The sequence below is a fragment of the Melospiza georgiana genome, chromosome 17 (genome assembly GCF_028018845.1).
Source record: "Melospiza georgiana isolate bMelGeo1 chromosome 17, bMelGeo1.pri, whole genome shotgun sequence".
Classification (NCBI taxonomy): Eukaryota; Metazoa; Chordata; class Aves; order Passeriformes; family Passerellidae; genus Melospiza; species Melospiza georgiana.
In genome coordinates, this window is record NC_080446.1 from 9,766,550 (window position 1) to 9,787,239 (window position 20,690).

The following is a 20,690-nucleotide window of genomic DNA, read 5'->3' on the forward strand; positions in this document are numbered from 1 at the left end:
CTCTAGAATTTAATTATGGCAATTTCAAAACAGGAAGCTTGGAAACAACACGGGGATTAAGGACTTGCTGTTGCCCCACTGGGATCAGCAAGACTTATGGCATTGGTTGTCACTGTTGTCACCAGCTCTCAGCGTGCTCAGCCGTCTGGGATGCGAGTGCACATGTTCCCGTTCTGCCGAAAATGGACCAAATGCCAATGCCATTTCTCCTTGGAAATGATTCTCCTGAGGAATCCCACCAACTGCAGTGGTGTTTCATGGCTGAGGTGAGAACGGAGCTAAGTGACATGCCAAGGGTTTGTATAGACACACAAAAGCCTGGGACTTCTGTATTTAAGCAATTTCCCAGGGAATCTGCATGCTCCAGTACAACATAAAATAAGTTCAAATGCGCAGGGCCAGAGCAGATGGAGTTTTTCACTGTAAAGATTATTTGCATGAAAGTGCTATTTTCCCACACTTGCACTCATTTTAAGCTTTCTTTCCTTTCTACCACAAGCAGCTACTGCTGCTCTGCTCCTTCTGTAGCCGACCTGGTGCCAAGAGCTAACACTGCAGTGTACACAAGCAAGCTTCTTCCCAAACCTACCTCTGGTTAAGGATCAAAAGATAGTGGTTGAAGGGCAGAATTGTTTCCTTTTATAGCTTTCCACAAGCATAGAGATCACATCTCTCTGCTTTATCTGTATTTTAAGCACCTCCTAAATAGCCTTGCCATCAAACATCTGAGTACTCCCAGCTCTCACTGAAAGGGGCTGTAGGTTACTCTGAGGAGAAAATCACAGCTCTCTTTTTTGAGTACTTTGTTACTGATGAATGGTGCCAGGGAGGTGGACACTCTTTCTCTATTTTCCAGTGTAAGGGTGTGAAGGAGGCATTTCTGATATTTGATCCCCCAGGTGTTTAAAAACTGATTTTTGCACTATTTTAATAATGGCAAAAAATGTAGATGCCTATGTGGGGACAATCAAGCAGACTCAGGAGCAAAAAAGTGTTTAAAAAAGCAGATGTGACACTTGGGGCCGTGTTTTACTGGTGGGCTTGGCAGCGCTGGGTTAACAGTTGGACTCAGTAATCTTAGAGATCTTTTCCAAGCGAAATGATTCTAGGGTTCTATAACTGTATTTGGATCTGAGGGCTTCAGACTCTTAAACGTTTTTGACAATCGTGTTTCTCACCTTCTTTGGAGGAAGAATCTGCTACAGCTGCTGGATTCACTGCTGCAGAGAAACATCCCAAACCCAAGTATGAATCTAGTCTGTCTAAGTTCTGACAAAAAAAATTTCCAAAACACTTTTTGGAATAATTTTCCTTCCATGAAGCAGCGTGTTGTCCTTCCATTTTTAGAAGTGGTGGGAAACAAAAAAAAGTCTGCTCCAAAAGTGACTATAGTTGATTAGGAAGTGTTGTGAGGTTCTATTCTGTTTCTGCAGGCTTGCAGATAAAATGTACACCTGCTTTTCTGGACAATTGCCACTGTGGCCACCATCACCTGGCATAGTTGGTGCTCTGGGGGGGCAGCTGCTCTGCTCTGGGGGGCTCTACCCACAGTCTGCGTCCTTTCCCTGATGCTGATAATTGCTTGTCAAACTGATTGACATTTGTAGAACTGTCTTTTCCATGAGACATTACTCCCTCCACACACACCCACCAAAAAAAAGGAATAGACAATTTGATTTTGCACTGTTTTTCCCCTTTTAAGCACAGTAACTTTTTTCTGCCTAAAAGTAGTAATTATTTAATGAATAGTCCTTCATGTTTCCCTGTCAGTCACTCACTGTAATGAACAACTCGTTTTGTCTGCTTTGTTAACATTTAAAAAAGTATTAAACTAATAATAATAAAGATTTTCCAGGACTTTAACACACAGGGTGCCCTTCAGAATGTAGGACTGGGATAACAAAGGGGGGAGGGTGAATTTTCACTCTAGACATCAAGCAGCACTTTATAGTTTTTTGTGAGCTATTGGACTATTTTCCCCTTGGTACTTCTGTATCTTATCTTCAACCACCCTGAATAATTGGAGCATATTTAGGGGACCAAGTCCAGCTATTATTTGTTCCCCCTCTGTGAAAGTTCTTTTTTTTTCTTTTTTTTAAAGCCAGATCTGTGAACCTCTGTTGAGCTCTCGGTATTGAGGTCAAGGCTTTTTACAAGCTAGAATTTTTATCATGAACTGGAGCCCAGAGTTAATTGTACACAAAGACACATTGTTGTTTCCATTAGGATTTACAGTACCACTGAATTTTAATTATTGGGTAACATTTCTTCCATTATAGCTCTCACTCCTCCTCCCCTTTTCGTGCCAACCCATGTTTCTTTCAGTTGCAGCAGCTTGCAATGCAAAGTGCAAAATACCCCCAATAAATAAACAATTTGTGGCCTCAGCTTTGATGCAACATTTTATTTGTCCCTGCCTAAAACATAAAAACAACAACAAAAAAAGCCAAGAGGACAATTTAATGTGAGCTAAACTGTAATCTGGTGTTTCCTGTTTACCAGCACTGGTTAATTTTAAAGTTCAAAGCGCAGTCCTAGACAAGAGCTATACAGGAGGTCTTTATCATTGCTGGAACAAAACACTCACTTCTTATGGACAAAGGCTCTAGTGGGCAGTAAAATGTTCTTGGATCCTTTCTATGTGATGATAAAATAGACATGCTGAAATACTTCATCAATTGCCATGAAACGAATGTTTTACAGAGTTTTCATGCAAGAAAAACCAATAATTCACTCCTAGACTGTGAGGTTTTCACAGACTTTCAGTGACTGAGCTTCAAGTCTTTTTTTTAAAGGCAACAAGCAGTCATTTCAAAAGGCTTCTAATCAACACAAGATTGGATTTATTAATTGGTTTGGCTCTTAATTTTCCTTCTGGTATCTATGCTCGAGTTTTGTGCAATATGTGGAGCCTCAGTCTACGCAGCAGAGTTGACATAAGTAGCCCCAACAGGATAAAGGGAAAAAATGATGTATTCAGTCAATAAAAATCCCTTTTCAGAACCAATTGTAGAAACGCTTGGCCTCAGTTTATCACTCAGTCTCCAGCCACTTCAGTCCTGTGTGGTGTTTTACGAACCATAGATATACCTCCTACATATAAAAATAACGTTTCTTGTGCTGGCCCAGTCAACTTGAAATGAATTCAAGCCCCACTGAGGGATGACATCAGAGGTGTGGTGGGTTTCCAAGCTGAAATAAACCCAGAGAGGGCCCTGGAGAGGTGTGGTGGGTGGGAGGACTGCAGGGTGTGCAGTGCATGGGGTAGGTCCCTGTTCTGTGTGTCCCAGGGACTGAGCCTTGCCAAGCCCCTGTGTCCAGTCTGCAGTGCCAGCAGCCAGCAAGGAGGGAGTAAGAAGGATCTTTTAAAATTATTTTATGAACCTTTCACCTTCTCTTTTTCTTCCTGCTGTGTTCTTCTCCCACTCCCCTCTGACTTTTCTTCTAGCTCCCACCCACAGCGTGGCTGTGATTCTGCCTCAGGATAAGGTGGTCTCCGTGCAGCTCTCCCAAATGTCCATAAATTGTCTTTTACTCACCAGGTCAGAGTGTGGTCTCTGAGTGTGTAGGAGGAATTATTCCCTTTCTTATTTCCAGCACACCATGGCTGCTGCCTCTCTGGACAAGCCAAGCCTTAATCAGCTGCAGGGGTGGGCAAAACCTCTTGATAATGAGAAGAATCTATAAACTGGACCCTGGGGAAACGCATCAGGTCCTGAAGAATCTCAGAATGGCTAGGCTTTTCTTCTCTGCTCCCTTATCTCTGAACTGAGAGAAAAGCTTTAAAGAGTTGGGCAAAAAATATCAAGATCTCAAAATCAAGGGGAAGTGTAAAAGGGTCTGTAGATCTGTGAAGGCTTGGACGGCTTAATGAAAACACATCCACCCACAGCCTCACTGCAGAGATGGAGATCAGTCTCCTGGGCTGTTCTCTTGAGTTTGACTGTTGTGAGACATGCTTAAATAAATTGAGGTTCAGCTCTTCTTGTGGATGATGTTTCTTGTGCATGTTTAGGGTGAATATGTAGAAATTACACATCTTTAAGGACCTAATTTAGTGACATGCTTATAAACCAGGAGTGGTTGTGAGGAAGGCACTGAGGCAACCTGGGGGCATTTTTCTTCCTGTTGGCTTACTGACAGCAGTCTGGGTGTGCTGAGGACAAGCAATACCATAATCATTACAAGCAATATTGTCCAGCCTCTGCAAGATCTGGATCCTCATTCCTGTAGGGTGTAGGACCAGTCTTGGTATCCCCATTGCTTTAACTCTTCTGCTGTGAGAATAGAGGAGTTCTAGGGGCTACAGAGAGGGTATAATACCAAAAATACTCCAGAGGAAAATCTTCAGCAAGATACCAGCAGTCCCCTGTTCCCCAGGAATGTCACAGTTCACCGGTGCATTGAATCTTTTCAGTCAAATCCCCACTGCTTTCACCCCAGATACAGACACCAACCTTTTGATGGTTGGTGCTTTAATAACCTCTACCAACCATCCTTGGAAAGCTCAGATTGACTCTGGAGACAAATCAATGCCTGTCAATATCTTTGGGCATATAAACACACCAGTTGCTCTTAAAAACACACGGAACAACTCGGGCATTTGGCTGAGATTTCAGAAACTCTGAAAGGGGAGAAGCCAACTCAGAGATGGGTGCTGTGCTGGAGGCAGCCTGCCTGTGCTCTAATGGACAATCCATGAGGCAATTCTCTGTCAAGGAGGCCACGGGACTTGCCAGGGGCCCAAGTGGGGCTTAGCTACTGCAACCACAGAGACAAACAACAAAAAAAATGGGGAAGAGGTAGCTGCTGGTCACTGTGTACCCGTGGCTGGGAGAAGTGAGATTTCCTGTGCCCCGCTATGGGTCAACTGAGAGAGAGCACAACAGATGGCTGCTGGACTGAGGCTTAGCAAAGAAATCCCAAATGGGCCTGTGCCTCTGAAAGAGCCCCCTGTGCCTCAGAACAGCAAAGAGGAGAGGATGGGTCAGAGCTGTGTCCTGCTGTGGCACGTTGGGAAGCGATGAGAGAAGGGTTCCTGCTGTAAAAACGGCGATGGATCAAGTCTTTCATCGATGACGCCAGGGCAGGACTCTAAGGGAGAGGTGACTAAGAATTCCAGCTCCTCTCATGCTTGCAACAGCCCAGGAAGGGATTTGGCTCTCCGAGGGGCAGAGCACGCAGCAGCGCCCGCTGGGAGCTGGTGAGCAGGGGGTGACTCAGATATTTGGAGAGTGACTTTCCTCAACTGCTTTGAAGCCCTCATTGGAGCTCCCAGCCTGGCAAACATCACTGTTGTTGTGGTGTGTGACTTGGACAGAGAGGAAACAGAAGTGCAGTGAGGGCTGTCCCAGCACCCGGTGAGTGCTCAGAGAGGCTTTGCCACCAAGATGCCTTTTATATCTGCTTGGCAGAATTGTACCTTTTGTCACACAACACGACCCCTGTCTGTCTGTCCCTGGGAAGCCTCGTGGCCAGGCAGCACTCCTATGTCAAAGGAGAACCTGTTTTAGCACTTCCAGAAGAAACTTGGCTGAAAAGTTAGATCCTAACAGCGTTTTGGGAGCTGCTGTTAGCGCAACTGATAGTGGCAAAGCAAGCAATTCCCTGTGTAATAAAGATATTTTCCCCATCAGTAGATTTCTTGCCAGAGCTCAATGAAATGGGATACATTTGGGAGCTGACAGTAATTCCCAAATTTACGGAGTGGAACCGAGAGGTATTTTCTAACATTCATTTTTTCCACCACAATCTGAAAATTTTTTGATAAAAAAAGGAAAAAAAGAAAGAGGGAATTTCCTCTTTGCTCTCCTTCCTCCTAATTTTAACTAGTTTTCCTGAAATCTTTGTAACTTTGGGGATTAAACTGAGCTCTGCATGTGCATTTTCTGTACATACAATTAACAAATGCTTGTCTTTCAAGCTCTTTTAGTAAGCAAAAGAAAACAGAACAGGATTAGCTTTGCTATCCTCCATTGAAAATGAGTTCCCCTACTGAGCAGTAAGCACAACCATGGAATATATGGTACTTACTTAATACACTGGAAAAATATTCTTTGCTGGACTTAGGCTCTCTTTCCTAAATTATTTTGCTTGTTGTTTTTTGGGTTTGGTTGGGGTTATTTTTTGTTAGAGCCAGAAGGGACAATCAGCATAATTTCCATATACAAGCTGGACACATATATTTTTTCCAATAACTTTAAATGAGAGTCAGGTTTGTGTGAGGAATTTAAGGGTGAGTTTTTTTGCTGCTCCCTCTCACATCAAAAGGAAAGTTTTCATTGACTTCATTACTGCTGGGTCAGGATGGAGCAAGATATTGAGAAATAACACTCCAAGCAGAAAAGTGGCATCAGCAAGATGCTATGGTATCACTCTCTTATCACAGGTCACTATCAAATTTATATAAATGTAGATCACTAATTGCACTAATGCTTTGCAGAGTGCCTAATGCAGCAGCTATTTAATAAAGCAGAGGAGTAGCAACAATGAATCCTCCCAGTGTTTTTATGCAAGTTTTATCAAGTCTGGAGAACCCACCGAGTTGGAAAGACTACTGCCCTTCATTAATGCAGCCATGAATAAAGAATAAATCAGCGTGTCCTTCAAACTCCCGGGAGTCCTCCAGCGTGATTGTAAGAAAAGGGGAGGGAAGGCAGGGAAGTCCTAAAGATTAATCAGATAATAAGGGAAATTCCTTAGTCTCGAGCACAAGGTCTTTCCCCTCACCCTGGCGTCCCCAACACAAGTCATGTTGCCCCTGATTTGCAGCAGAGATAAGGGTGCCCTGGCCAGCGTGAGATGTACAACAAACACGACTTTATCTCCCCCGCCACACGCCGCCTCGGGATCAATGGGCAAACACCACTTCAACGCCTTGCAGGAAGGATCTGTGGGATGAAACACCCCCTCGTGCCCCCTCTTCCCCAGCCTTAGAAGTCACATAAGCGTGGCCTTGGAAGGAACAGGAAAAACTCTTACCCCAGGTACCAGCCTGGGCCTCAGCAGCGGCCGAAGAAACGACAAAGGAGGAAAACGCTCGGTTTTGACTGTGTTTGTTTTTTCTTGTTTGTAGAGTTTGCACCTCAAAGCTACCATTAGAGAGTGGCTTCATTCTGTGTGCGCTTTCCTGTGGGCCTGGGCAGGAAAACAGAGACCAAAAGAAAGGAAAATAAAAAAACCCCTAACCCCGACGCTGGAAACATCTGGATTTTTGTATGTGCTTAACATCTCAGGAGAGTTTGTTTTTGTTTGTCCTTCTTCCCAATTAAGTCAATGCTTTTCCCTGAAATATATGGGAACCGGAAATATATATTAAAGAGAAGTATTCCTGGTTAAACTCAAGCTTGGGTAATTAATGACAGTGTGGTTGTGATGAGAAGCAGCGAGATGATAACCTCCATGAGCAATATTGTGCTATCTCTCAGCCTCTGCAGAGTTAGCTGTAATCATTGTGCAACCAGACCATCAAAGGAATGATAAGATAAGATAAGCAAAATACTGCTGTCATTTTGCATCAATGCTGTTTAAGTTGTAATTATTACTTTTCCTATCTTTGGTTAAAATTAGGGTGAAACCCAATTTTTTTAAATTTACAGATACTTACCTATACATATGCATATCTTTGCCCAGTTAGACCCCTAAAAAGATGCATGTCCATGTTTTATACTGCCTCAGGGAAATCCTGGTTACGTTCTGGTGGCTCAGTCAGAGAGTTTAGCACACAAGCAGCCAAGATCCTCCTTCACTCTACAGGGGAAGCCACCTGCAGACAAAATATGAGGCAAAGTCTCCTAGAAATAGTCAAGAGACACAAACATGAGCAACATGAGCAACTCTCCTCAGGAATAAACACTGACATGGAGTTTATGGTCATGTTGGCTTGGCTGTCCTCATTCCCCAGGAGAATTATGATTTCTGAGACCCAGAATAATCATGGCTTGACAAAGTGAATGGGACACATGGCTGGGATTGCCTCCTCTGCTGTATCTTGAATGCCCATCCCAACCTCCATCTCCAAATAGGCAGATGGGGTCCCAAAAATTACTCACCATGACATGCACTTCTACAGGTTTCAATTCTGTAAAAAAAATTTGGGTGCCTACCTAATCTTTTCTGAGCTAGCTAGGAACTGTTGACTTGCCAAAGGGGTGGTCCCTTTCCCAGAGAGGTAACTGAATGCTTTATCACTGATTTTGGCTGAAGGAAACTCTCACCCTCGCCCCGTAACTTCCTTTAGGTCAAGTTGCTTCCTAAATTTCCAGCACTTCTGCTTCTGGTCCTGAGTGGAACAGACTTTCTTGTGGGTATGTTTGTACTTCCCAGTGATTTGCATGTAATTTTATGCAAACATTTTTATCACAGATCAGTTCACACAACCACAAGCTGTGTTTTTATTTTCTCTGTCAGCTGAAAGCTTCATCTACATTGGGTTTTTTTTCTCTCCTTGCTCCAGCATGACTACATCAAAGTAATTGCACAGGTGTAAACCTGTAATGCCCTAGATATTCTGCATTTGTGCAGCAAAATGTTCTGTTTTCCATGTACCTTATGTTGGTCTGAGCCCAGGTATCTCACGTTTTGCCAGGCAGCATTTTTGGAGGCTCAGTGAAAGATATGCATTAAGGTCATTGCAGCAACCCAAAACTTGGGCAGGCAAGGAGATGTTTCAGACAATTTTTTTGCCATGAGACAGAAGTAATTTCCTTACAAAACATGCAGCACTTACAATAAAATAATTTAATTAGTGAATTGGGCAAAAGATATTAAAGTGGATCATGTTGGTGGATTGTTTCTTTAAAAGACTTGCATCAAAAGATCAAATAATGCCATGAAATCTTCCATTTGTCAGTCAATGCTGCACATCTCTATAAATTCGATGGTACACCTCTGTTAATTCTGCGAACATCTGGGAGGATGAGAGGCAGCGCTGGTGGGAGCAGAGGCTGAAGGAGCAGGAGCAAAAAGCCAAACCACCCAGGGAGCCAGCGTGGGGAGGAGAGGCCAGGCTGGTGCAGAGTGGGACTGAAACCCTCTCTTTGCCTCTGCAGAGAGCAGGAGCCCCATGATTACACAGGTACCAGGCAATGGTGAGCCAGAGCACAAAGCTCAGAGCTCAGAGCAGCTCAGGGTGATGAAAACCATCAGCAAAGCTTCAATTTAAAATTGCTGGGTTGGAGCTGGCACCCCCACAAGAATAACGCTTATTATGTAGTGTGCATTTCATCTCGTTCTCCTGACTGATTAAATGATAACTCTTATCTTACAGAACATTGGAAGTTGTTGCTACATCACATTGTGGATTTATCAATAACTAATTCCCAGTTGGGGAAATATGTAGTTCATGACTGTATACGCAAGGTGCTCATTGCTCAATTTAAAACATGCCTGATCTGATGTTAATACTCAGATTTTTTCACTCTTTCCTTTGGTGTCTCTTACCAGTCTCAGTTGCAAGGAAATAGAAATTCACCCTGTAAAGATGACAAAATCTGGACTAATATGAGAAAATGACTCCTTGGATGGGTCTTCAAATGAGAGAATTCAGCCCACTGATTTTTTTTTTTTTTCCTCAGTAAAATTTTAAATCCTGGAAAACAGATATTTCGGGTGGATCTGCTGAGGCAGCTTTCAGTGAACTGTAAAAGCACAGGCTGCTCCATGATGCCATGAAGGGCCAGGAACTGCTCATGGAAAAGCTCCATGTTTTCACACACAAAACGAAGTGTAAGGTCTTTGTTAGTACAACCCTGAGCATTTCACATTATGGCTCCAGGAAGAGCAGCACATTTAACACAGTGCTGTGATCATGGACAATGCAGCTACACTCGCCCAGTGGTGGATGGCCGTAGGAAAAGGGATCACAATTAACTCCATCAGTGCTGAATGATACACCTACCCTGTGCCCCAGCTAATGCTTCTTTCTTCATAAGACCAAAAAAAAAAAAAAAAAAAAAAACAAACTGAAACCTCACAGCATGTCAGGAGCTTGGTTTTTTATAGTTACTAATGTAATTTTTGTTTTGCTGAAGAAGGATCAGAGCCAAGGCATGAGCAGGTGCTGCAGGATCTCAGCTGCCCTGTCAGCCTCTTTAATGTGACCTTGAACTCCCAGCCACAAGTCCAGACCAGAATACACTGGAGTGTGCTCCACAAAGGAATATTCATAGAAGACTCAGATCAGCCCTAAGATTGTATTCACCATCATTCCTTTAACTCACATTTCTGCAAGTAAAACCACACCAGAGAAAGAAAACTGCTCCACCTTAGTAAAACTAATTTCTTTTTAGTCCTTTTATTTTTTTCCTACCATGATTTCAGTAGGGGAAAATTTCCTGAGTAGTTGGAACAAAACTGGGAAGCTCTTTGATCCAGGAGCAAACGGGTTAAAAGAGCTTCAGAGTTTAAAGCTCTGTTTTGCTCATCCTTAATGGAAACTCAGGGACTGAATTTAGAATTGTGTTTGTGGAGAACAAGGAAAAAAGCTCAGAGAGGAGGCTGGCAAGAAGGGATGGTATGCATGGGAATTAAATGCGGTTGGTGTCACTGCGCAGGGCAAGTCTCAACTATGTATGTGCGTGTAAGAATTTGTAGTAGTCTGTGTGCTGGCAAAAGAACTGGCGACCTGCCCTAAAACATTTAATAGGCTCCTCCTGAGTTTTTGAATCTCTCCTCAATGCTCTGTGACAGAGGAGAACTTGATCCCCATTTTAAAGCATCCCTAAGTGAGGGGTATGTGGGCTATATATGAGATGGTATTCAGACAAAAAAAAATATAAAAATCAGTTTGGACTTTAATAGAACTGGGGACTATGTGCAGCATTCGGAACCAGCTCTTCCCACATCAGAATTTGGGGATGCCTGGACATTGGTCACATGCCTACTCCAGAGCCAGGATCCAATTTCAGATTCCTTCTCAGTCCCCAGAACCCGTCACTGTTTGCAGCCTGCGTGTCATGATTTGAACTCACAGTGATTGTGCTGCATAGAGGAGTCAAATGAGCTGGGCAGGTTCCTCTGAAATCTGCTCCCTCAATCTCTGATATGCAAGAGAGCTTGAAGCTCCTTCAAAGAAGTGAGCCTGGATGGTTTTCCTGCAATAACTAGCTGACTAGTCCAGCTCTTGCCTTGGCTAATTCAGTTATCAGTTTCAGGGATTAAGAGTCAACAGAAGAGCAAGTGCAGCAGCCTGATCCATTTGCTCTCTCTTGACCTTGGCACTGCGGAGGTGATGACCGATGCTTGCCCAAGCTGCAAAGCTGAAAGTAAGGCAAGATCTGAGGAAGACTTTAACAGAGAACACCTGTGGGCAGACCAATCTACCCATACTTGTCCACGTGGATGCCCTGGGGTCTCCTCCATGCTGCAGGGCTGCAGAGCAGTCTTCATCTTCCTGTGGGTTTGCACGAGTGAACGTTGTGTCTGGCTGGGGAAAAGGGCTCTGACCTGCTCTGAACAGAGAGCACTCAAAACCTAAAGACAGCTTGGGTAAGAGGAAGAGGGGGTATCTCAAAATAGCATTTCTCGTGTCACACGGACTGGTGGAAAGTCCCTGATTGCCTGCACCAGGGGTTTGTGATATCAGGACAGCTTTGCACAAGTCTCTAGTGAAATCCATTGGACTTCTGCAGAATCTCTGTAAGGGGAACCAACCCAGTCCCCAAATACAAAAACAGCTGTGCTGAGAGCTCTCCATCTGCCTCTGATGGCCTCATATGGCGCTCACAGAAAAGCATTCATCCTCCTATTTACTGCAACTGACTAAAAGAATCTTTATATGAAAGCCTGGAATAGCTTCAAAAGCCTCTATCTTAGGAAAACAGCATGCATTTAATAGCCTTCCAGGAAAGTATCACATATAAACTGAACAAAACCATTTAGCCAAGGAGCACTTAATTACAGCCAGCAGAGCAGCACCCAAACTCTGTGGAGCTCCTGCAGGAAGGGGACCTTCCTTGGACAGAGACTATAAAACCCAGAGGGACTGTGTAAATTCATCAGGCTCCCTCCAAAATGTAGATGCAGTTGAAGGCTCCTGTATTTTTCAGCTCTTCATCACTCCTACTCAGTTTTCCCTGCACCCAGGAGAGATGAGAGCTGCTCTGATGACTGTGCAGAAGCAGTGTGGGCCCCAGATGTGGTATTAAACTGCCTGAGACAGTCGCAGAATGCAGCTATCAAGGTGTTTCCCTCTACTAATTAAGGTCCTGAGAGGCGTCACCTGTGCTTTAATCCTTCCCTTACCCACAGGATCTTCCCAGAAGGCCACAGTAGAAAAACAGCTGCCTTCCAGCAAGCTTCAAACTTTCTATCCACCTTCACTGGAGCACATCAAAGCAGCTGCCACCTCCTTAAAGTTGTATATTTGAGCGGTTAAACTGAGGGCCAGAGAGGGTAAATTAGTGTTATTTTTAGACAAAGTTTGCTGCAACTCAGCAGAAAACCGCAGCGGCATATGGCATCATATAGAAATATTGGTGCTCTGTGGAGCAAAAGGGCAGAAGACCAGTAAGGAGAGTTGTACCTTCCCTGCATGTCCAGGAGGCAATGCATGGGTGGGACATGGCAGAGATCTGCAGGGAACTCCCTCCCAGACAGATGGCAGGGCCTGTCCTCAGTGACCAGTGCAGGGAAGTGGCCCAGCAATCCCCCTGGAGCTGGGGACAAAGAGATCCTCTCTACAGCAGCTGAGGCACCTTGGCACTGCTTGAGGGACCGACCCAGAGCAGCGCCCCAGGAAAGGGCTCAGGGATGGGAAGGGCCAGAGCCTCTGTCACCGGCACCTGCGTTAGGGCTGAGTCACCTGGGCTGGCACCAACTCTCACTCCTCAGAGCTGGGCAACTCCTGCCTCACCTGCCTCCCTCCTCCCTGCTCCATGCTGTGCTGGCACCAGCCAAACTCCCCTGCTGATGGTCCCCATCACTGTCCCCTTGGGGCACAGGGCACTGGGCTCCTCAGGGGAGCAGCTGAGATTTCTCTGCTGTCTGCAGCTCTGGCTGGTGCGAGGTGAGGATGAGAAAGCCCAGATTTAGATTTTTGTAGACATTTCTCGTGTTGATTAGTTTCGGTGATACTCAATGTTAACATTTGTGTCCCCTGAGCTCTTTGCCTTTCAGAACAGGACGCCTACTCGTTAATTAGTTCAGGCTTTTACCCAAAGGGTTATTTTGAGGATAGGCAGAACATTACAAAGTGCTCAGTCTGTGCTCCGACCAAGTACTTTGCTGTGAATATGGAGTTGACATCACGTCATTTAGTTCATTTATTTAAGTGTTGATTTGTGGCTGATGCACCCACGGGTAATGCTGACAGCAGCTCCAGTTTCTTCATTAAAATACAGTGAAATAAACACAGCCCTCACACCTCGTCTTTCCTTAGCTGTAACCTGCTCGCACAAGGAACTGTCATCTCATGGCTGATGACAGCTGAGGCCACTCAGCAGCAGGATCACTCTTGTCCCTGATGGTTCTAGATGGCACCTGGGACAGGAGAATACCTGGGACCCCACCCAGCCAAACCATGCTGTTGGTATCTCTGCAGACATAGGAAACCTCCTGTTTAATTTAGGTCATGAATGAGGTCGTTGGTGTGGACACAAAAGAGAGATCTGTGCTGAAAGGAAGGCTTGGCCCTGGCAAGGCTGAGGTTCTGGTTCCTGGCCCTGCTGCTCTCCTCTTTTGTGGCCCCAGCCAGCTGGATCACCAGCCCATGGGCTCAGCTTTCCCTTCACTCCTTTGCCCAGTTATTTTATTTCTTGCAGATATCATTTTGCCATGTGTGAGCCCCTCTGGCCATGGTAAGTAGAAGATCTCATGAAATCACCTACCTGCACTCCAGTAAGGAACACAGAAACCATATTGTTCCCAATGGCAGTGAGAAAACTGCTAATTCCTGAATATCTCAAAGATGTCATTTCAGAGAGGGGAAACTGAGGCCATGACAAGTATTTGCGAAATACCTGTGGTAGGACAGAGAACTACCCAGAGTATCACTTGGGGTCAGACACTGACACTGGGAAAGCTAAAAGCTGGTGAAAGCAGTTCCCTTCCACCAGCTTCTGGGACAGTGGGGCAGTGGGTGAAGGTTTTGGGGAGAGCTTGGGTGTTTCCCTGGGTTGTGGAACCTCCTCTAACTTGTGCAGAAGGATAACACAGCTGCAGATATCTGTGCAGGACCTTCACATGGTGAGTTTGGAGGGCATAAATGAAGTTGGCACAGGTTTGTGAGATGCCAGCAGGGGACTGGACTGGCTGGCTGCAGGAGTCTGAGGCGCAGTCTTTTCTGCAGCTTGTCTCACGGCACTATTTTCACTTTCCCTCCTCATGGGCACTGTGCTGTGCTGCCACACGGCTGCTCCTGGCTTATGAGAGAATCAACTCCCTGTAGTACCAGTGGAGTAAAGGACAGCTTGTGATATGCACTGGGTTCCTTCCAACATGCTACAGAGCAGATCCTCACTCTGGTAACAGCAGTAACTGTGTTTAACACCATGACTTTGTGAACATCACCCTGCTTCATGCTGTTCTCTCTCACTGATTGTTACTACAATTCGCACTGGAACCCTGAATCGAGGAATTGCCCCTAAATGCTTGTGGGATGGCTGCTTCCATCTACATCACAGTTATCTGCTTTGGGTTGCTCTCACTATCAAGATCATAGATAAAATGCATGAGAAGTCTAATCATACCTACCAGTTCCTATCCTCCCTTGGAATTTCAGCTGGTATCTCTTCATAGATCCTAAACTGGCCCATCTCCAGCTGGAACAGATTCCTCTATCAAAAGGAACATTGGGTCCCCTTAAACCTGGAACAATTTAAAAATTCTTTCCCATCACAACAACTTTGACCTGGACTGCCTTCCTTAAACTGCCTCCAGAGTATTGTGTTTCATAACCAAATTGCTCATTATTGTTGCTCTTTCCAAACTACCTTTGATGGGGCTCCTCTTTGACTTGTGCCTTGTTTAGAAGCAGTTTTGATGTCTCTTTTTTGGCCTTTCCATGCCTGAATGACCTCTGTATGGGAAAGCTGGTGACAGCAGAGCTGCACCTCTTGTGATAAAACTCTCCACATTCATTCTGAGTTTATAAGTGCAAAGTAACATCACGCTACTTTAATTATATGTTTTCCTGCGCCTTCTCTTTCATCTTTCTGTAACTTTGTCAAAGTTTTAAACACACCTAGGCCTTAAGGCTCCTTCAGCAAGGATTGCTTTCAAATCCATCTACGCATTTTCCTTCTATGGATCTCCATGTTCTGTACTTCCCCAAATTGCAGGGCTGCAGTAAATGCCTGGGAATAATGCATGTGTACAAAGCATAGGCTGTAAAAGCAGAATGGTGTGATGGTGTTAGCAAGCACCTCTGATGAAAGATGAACACAGAGGCTGCAAGAGCCTTTCTCACATGTAGTTCTTGAGTGCTGGCAGACTTTCCATTTTTGTGATGCTGTGGATTGTTAAAACCTCACTGAAATACCAGCTTATTTCACAATGGGCTCCCATTTTCACAGACCCATTTTTTGTGTGTTTGCCTGGCAACTCCTATGAAGGTTTTCTATCCCATACTGGGTTTCTTTTGAAATTGTTGTTTTAATTTGCCTTTTTATTTTTTTTTTTTTGGTTAAATGAATGTAGAATTGATTAGCTGGGAAGACATGGGATTTTTCTGCAATATGACTATTATCCTTTAAGAAATCCAGGCTTCTCAAAGATGCTGCCCCTTTAAACAAGACAAAAAGAAATCAACCATTGCCTGGATAATGCCGTTCTCATCAACATGCAAGGAGCTTGCTTGTCTGTCACGTCGCCCACATCTTCTCAATCACTCCCTTTCATTTATCCTATTTTGCCCCTATTTTAACTCATGCTGTGACTGATACTCAATGACAGACAGAAGAAATCCAGCTGAGCATCATCCCTCCTTTTCTTCCCCACAGGAGATGCAGTAGGACCTTACCTGGCAGAGATCAGTACTCAGGCACCTGATGGAACCTGAGTGGGGAGAGACTTTTTACAGCTAGAGGAAAACACTGCCAGCCCAGAAGGATCTGGGTGATGAGATCTGTTGCAGACAACTGTTCTTCTGTCTTGTTCCCCCTTTTCCATGTGTGAAGAGACTGTAGGTGTTTTGCAAGCAGTTGCAGTTTGGAAGACACGATCACAAACCCTGACTAATGTTTGTGGCTGGTGGGTCCGTGGCAACAAGTCAAAGCAAGTGCTAATTACTATGGCTATTGCTGCTAATTTATTATTTAATTTCACTGTATTAGTGTGGCATTGCAGGGCCCTAACCTGGAGCCATGGGCCCATGGGCAGGACACCATCCAAACACAGAACAAAGCAACGGTCCCTGCTGCCATGAACTTGCAGCCTAAATATCCTGGTGTGCTGACTCCTGACCTGCAACCTAGAGGTGTTTGAGCCTCCTGAGTGCAGGGATCCCAGAGCTCATACTGGTCTATGCCGGAGTGCAGTGGAGCTCTGTGGTTGAGCAATGGTGTTACTGACCCAATTGCCCAACCAGGAGGAGGTACCAGCCTGGGCACTTGCACATGCAGGTGGGGAGATCTGTGGGAAAACAGTGGGGCTCAGAGATAACTGTGAAGAATACATATTTCTGCTCTTCTGAACCAGGGTCCTAAATCAGAGCCTGGAGCAGTTTGCTCCTGTTTGGAAAACACAAGCCCTTTCACATGGCTGATTCATGGCAGTCTCCTCCTCAAGCTGTCTAGCACATGTCTACAAGCTGATGCACTGATACACAGCAGCTCAGGATGGAGCTCTCCCTCCCTGGCATGTGTGCTTCTGAACAGCAGCCAAATGGAGCAGCCAGCTCCCAGGCTGCCCTCTGATTGATCCAGTTCATGAAGGCCTGCCCAGCAATTTCCATGCATATCCTGGGAAGGTTAACACACCATCCTGTGTGTCCCACAGCACTGCAGGAGAAAGCCTTCAGTTAACCCTGTGTGCTGCCAGCAGCTGCAACTCACTGCTCTAATGAATCTGCTGGGGTTTCTGTTATAAATGATCCAACTGCATTCTGCTAATTGTGTTTCCTGGGTATTTCTTCAAGACACAAAATAATGCTGAGATCCCGTGGGTTTTTCTTTTATTTATTTCAACTTAAGGTACTCTGAGCTTCCCATTCCAGTGAGAACCTTGCAACTGTCGGTGATAATAACAATAAAAATACTTAGTGTTACAATTTCTGTCTCTCCCTTAATTCAACAGCAGTATGATTACCTAGAATAATTTCTAATATATGAAATAATACATGCCAAGATTCTGGAGGGCCTGGATGGGAACTTGGCTGCTGTATTCCAAAGGAAAAGAGATTCCACTCCTTCTGTACAAGAAGACTCATGCCTATTACCAACAGTTTGGAGTTTGCTGTTGAAACAAACTTAATCTCTCTTTAATTCTATGTTTTATCTTGGATTAGGCTGCCCTTGCTGGGAATTCAGAGTCTCAGGGTGGGAGGAGGCAGTGACCGATAGGAGGCACGGATCAGGTTCTGTTCAGACTTGCAGGAGCTGGGGTAGTCCAGCCTCACAGCTGGCTCTGGGACTCCATCCACGGGATCTCCCAAAGTCAGTGGGAACTGAGCCCATGGGGATGACAAGGAGAGAAAGAGGGCAGGGGAAATCAGTGTAAGTGTGCTCCAAAGCAGCCCCTGCCTCTGAACAGCATCACAGCCTGGAAAATCTCTGCTTGGCATCTTCCAGAATTAGTGTGGGTGATGTGGCACCGGGCACTCGGCTGGGTTATCTGAGGTCAGCAGAGTCCAACCTCTGGAAGGGAGGAAGAGGGAAAGCAAGCACAAGACCGTGCCAGGCAATGCACTGTCACAGCTTGTTCCTCAAGCCCCAGAAAACTCCACACCCATTTTATTCTTTGCTCTTTCCTCATCAGCCTTGCGTGAGATGCTCCTGGGCAATGGATTTAGGAAAACCCTGTCATTTACACCTTATGGGGAAGCAGCAGCAATCCCCATGGCAATGGGGCTCCCCCAGCCCGGCTCCACCCAGCAGGTGAGGATGGATGCCCTGCCAGCTCATGGCCCAGGAGCACAGGGATGGAGGAGGATGGACAGACGGGTGCAGGGCACACCTGGGGGGAGGCTGCTGCTGCTGGCTCCCGTGTGCTCGCCGTGGAGAGGGTTTCTCTCTGGCTGACTTGCAAGACAGCATCTGGCACATGCATAAAGAGAACATGATGGCTGATCACTCCAAGGGCATTTATCTTCATGAATGAGGAGGAGAGGGTTGCAGTGGTGGAGCCCCAAGGAGCTGGCCTCTCTCTCCTCACCGGTGAAGATTAATGTGTTGTGGGATGTTGGCTAACATGAACTGTGCACACACAGTGTACCTTTCCCTCCACCCTCCTCTCCTTCCCCTAGCTCTCCTCTCATGGACTAATGGACTAATACAGCTTTGAATGATGACAGGTTACATGGAATACACTCCCTCTCCCCGCAAAGTGCATGGGAAATCCGTAGAAAACAAAATGCTTAAAATGGTTCAGAACCGAAGGGTTCTGTGGAATTTCACATCTTTATTTCTCTGCTATAAACTGGACCTGTGGAATTTCACATCTTTATTTCTCTACTATAAACTGGACTTAGAGTATCTCCTGTTTTCAAATATATGGCCCATAAATTAAATTCTTGCCTTTTTTTTTTGTCATCCAATTAAAAGGCAGCACTATGGCTCACATTTGTATTTAAAAGAGCAGACTGCTTTCTTTTAGTAGTTCAAGAGTAGAGGAGGCTTTTAACCCCAAACCAAAGATTTTTGAAGATGGGTGGGTACATATAGGCCAAAAAGAAACTGCACTAAATATTGGTCTTGCACATATTTTTGCATTGTTGCAGTAACCATTCTAGCGCAGGTTTACTGCAAAATCACTGCATGAGAAGGACAGAAATTGGCAAGGAGGAAAAATTTATGAGAAAGACAATGAAATGGCAAATCTAAGCAGAGAGCTACCTAATTTGTACCTGTTGTGTATTTTGCCTCAAAACCACAGGTTCCAGTTGTGTAGGGGCTGATCTGTGCAAAGCCTCTCCACTTGGAAGCATTTGTCTTACAGAGTAAATGAATGCTCTGTGTAGTCAGTGCAGCTCCAAGCTTTTGGACAGCTGTGGTTTTTGGGCTCAGAAGCAGCCAAAGTGAGAGTGTGTCTCTCCCTCTGATCCTGGCCACTGTGGGCAATGGCAGAACTCCCTCCTGCACTGGTGGTGAAACATCTGGCTGGTCCACATAGGTCTAGAAAGGAGAAATTAAAATATCTATGGAGATATGGGAACAAGGGAAAAAGCCTTTATGGGGGCATGAATACCATGAACATGACAGCAGGCATGAGATGGGAAATTAGAGGGATTGGAATGACAGGAGTTTGTGGCTGAACTGGGAAGAGAAGTACTCACATTTTAAAGTGTCTTGAGGCAGAGGGAGCTAACAAGGACAGGCAGAAGCATTTGTAAGCATTAAGGTGAAAGATGACCAGCCTTCCTCCAGAGGGAAAGACATCCTTACAGGGGCACACCCTGTCCTGCTGCAATCTGCTGCCACAAAAGTACCAGATTTGCAAACCCTCCCGAGCATTTACAGGAGACAATTATTCTGCAAAAGGGCTACTCCTCATCAAATCCATTTTCTCAGCTAGTCTATCACTTACAAAGTCTCATGTAGGAAACTGGTAATCTACATAAAAGTGAAAGGAATGTCATGCAGAATAGCTTAAAATATGGATCCTCCATCACAGAGCCTGTCATGTCTTCCTACTGTATTTCCATCACTGCAGACAACATAATGCCACTGCACCAGTCATGTTTCAGCTAACACCTCAAGTCAGGTAGACACATAACAGGTTAATTAGGGGCTTTGGCAAATTGAGTCCACGGGCTGTAATTACCAGCACTCAAGACCTACAATTTCTGCTTTAATTAAAATAAACAGTGTGGAGAAGCTGACATCACACCAGAGTAACCAGCGTGTAAGTCACAGTTAATTATATTAAGCCGTGGCCTCCATCATAAAAAATACTCAGTTTGGAACTGGATTTATAGAGACTGACTTTACCATTCCAGCACAGTTTAATTGCTGTACAGAGGCCACTGACTGGTCTGGACAAGTCAGTGTTGGGGTGACGGGATGTGCCGTGTGTGGAAGAGCTCCTTCTCCTCTTGGGGTGGAAGCAGGCAGTGCCAACCCTTGAATCCTTCCTTCACTGCCTCCTGCCAACCTCTCACAGCCTGGCAGGTCCCAGCTCTGCCCCATCCACACTCGGGCTGCCTCTGTCACATCAGAAAGGATGGAGAGCTGCTGCCTTTCCCAAAGAGCATGGCCAGGGAAATCGAGCCCGGGGAAAAAACAGCTGGAAAATTAGTTTTGGGGAGAGTCTGGGAGATGAGAGGTGTAGGGCTCTGATGTGCTTTGGGCACCTCTAAGCTCAGGGAGTCCCCCAGTGATGGAGAGTCAAGTTCTGGGTGCCTGAGCACACCCAGTGCACGGGAGGCACATTCACGCTCTGTCACTGACATATTTTACAAAAAATCCTTTTGCCAGGATTTTTTTATCCTGAGAAGCTGGGAAGCTTCAGCTTTTCCATGTTTTGCTACTTTGGAATGTGATTTGGAGAATTGTTTACCCAGCATGTGAATTGTTTTTAATTAATGACCAGTCTGT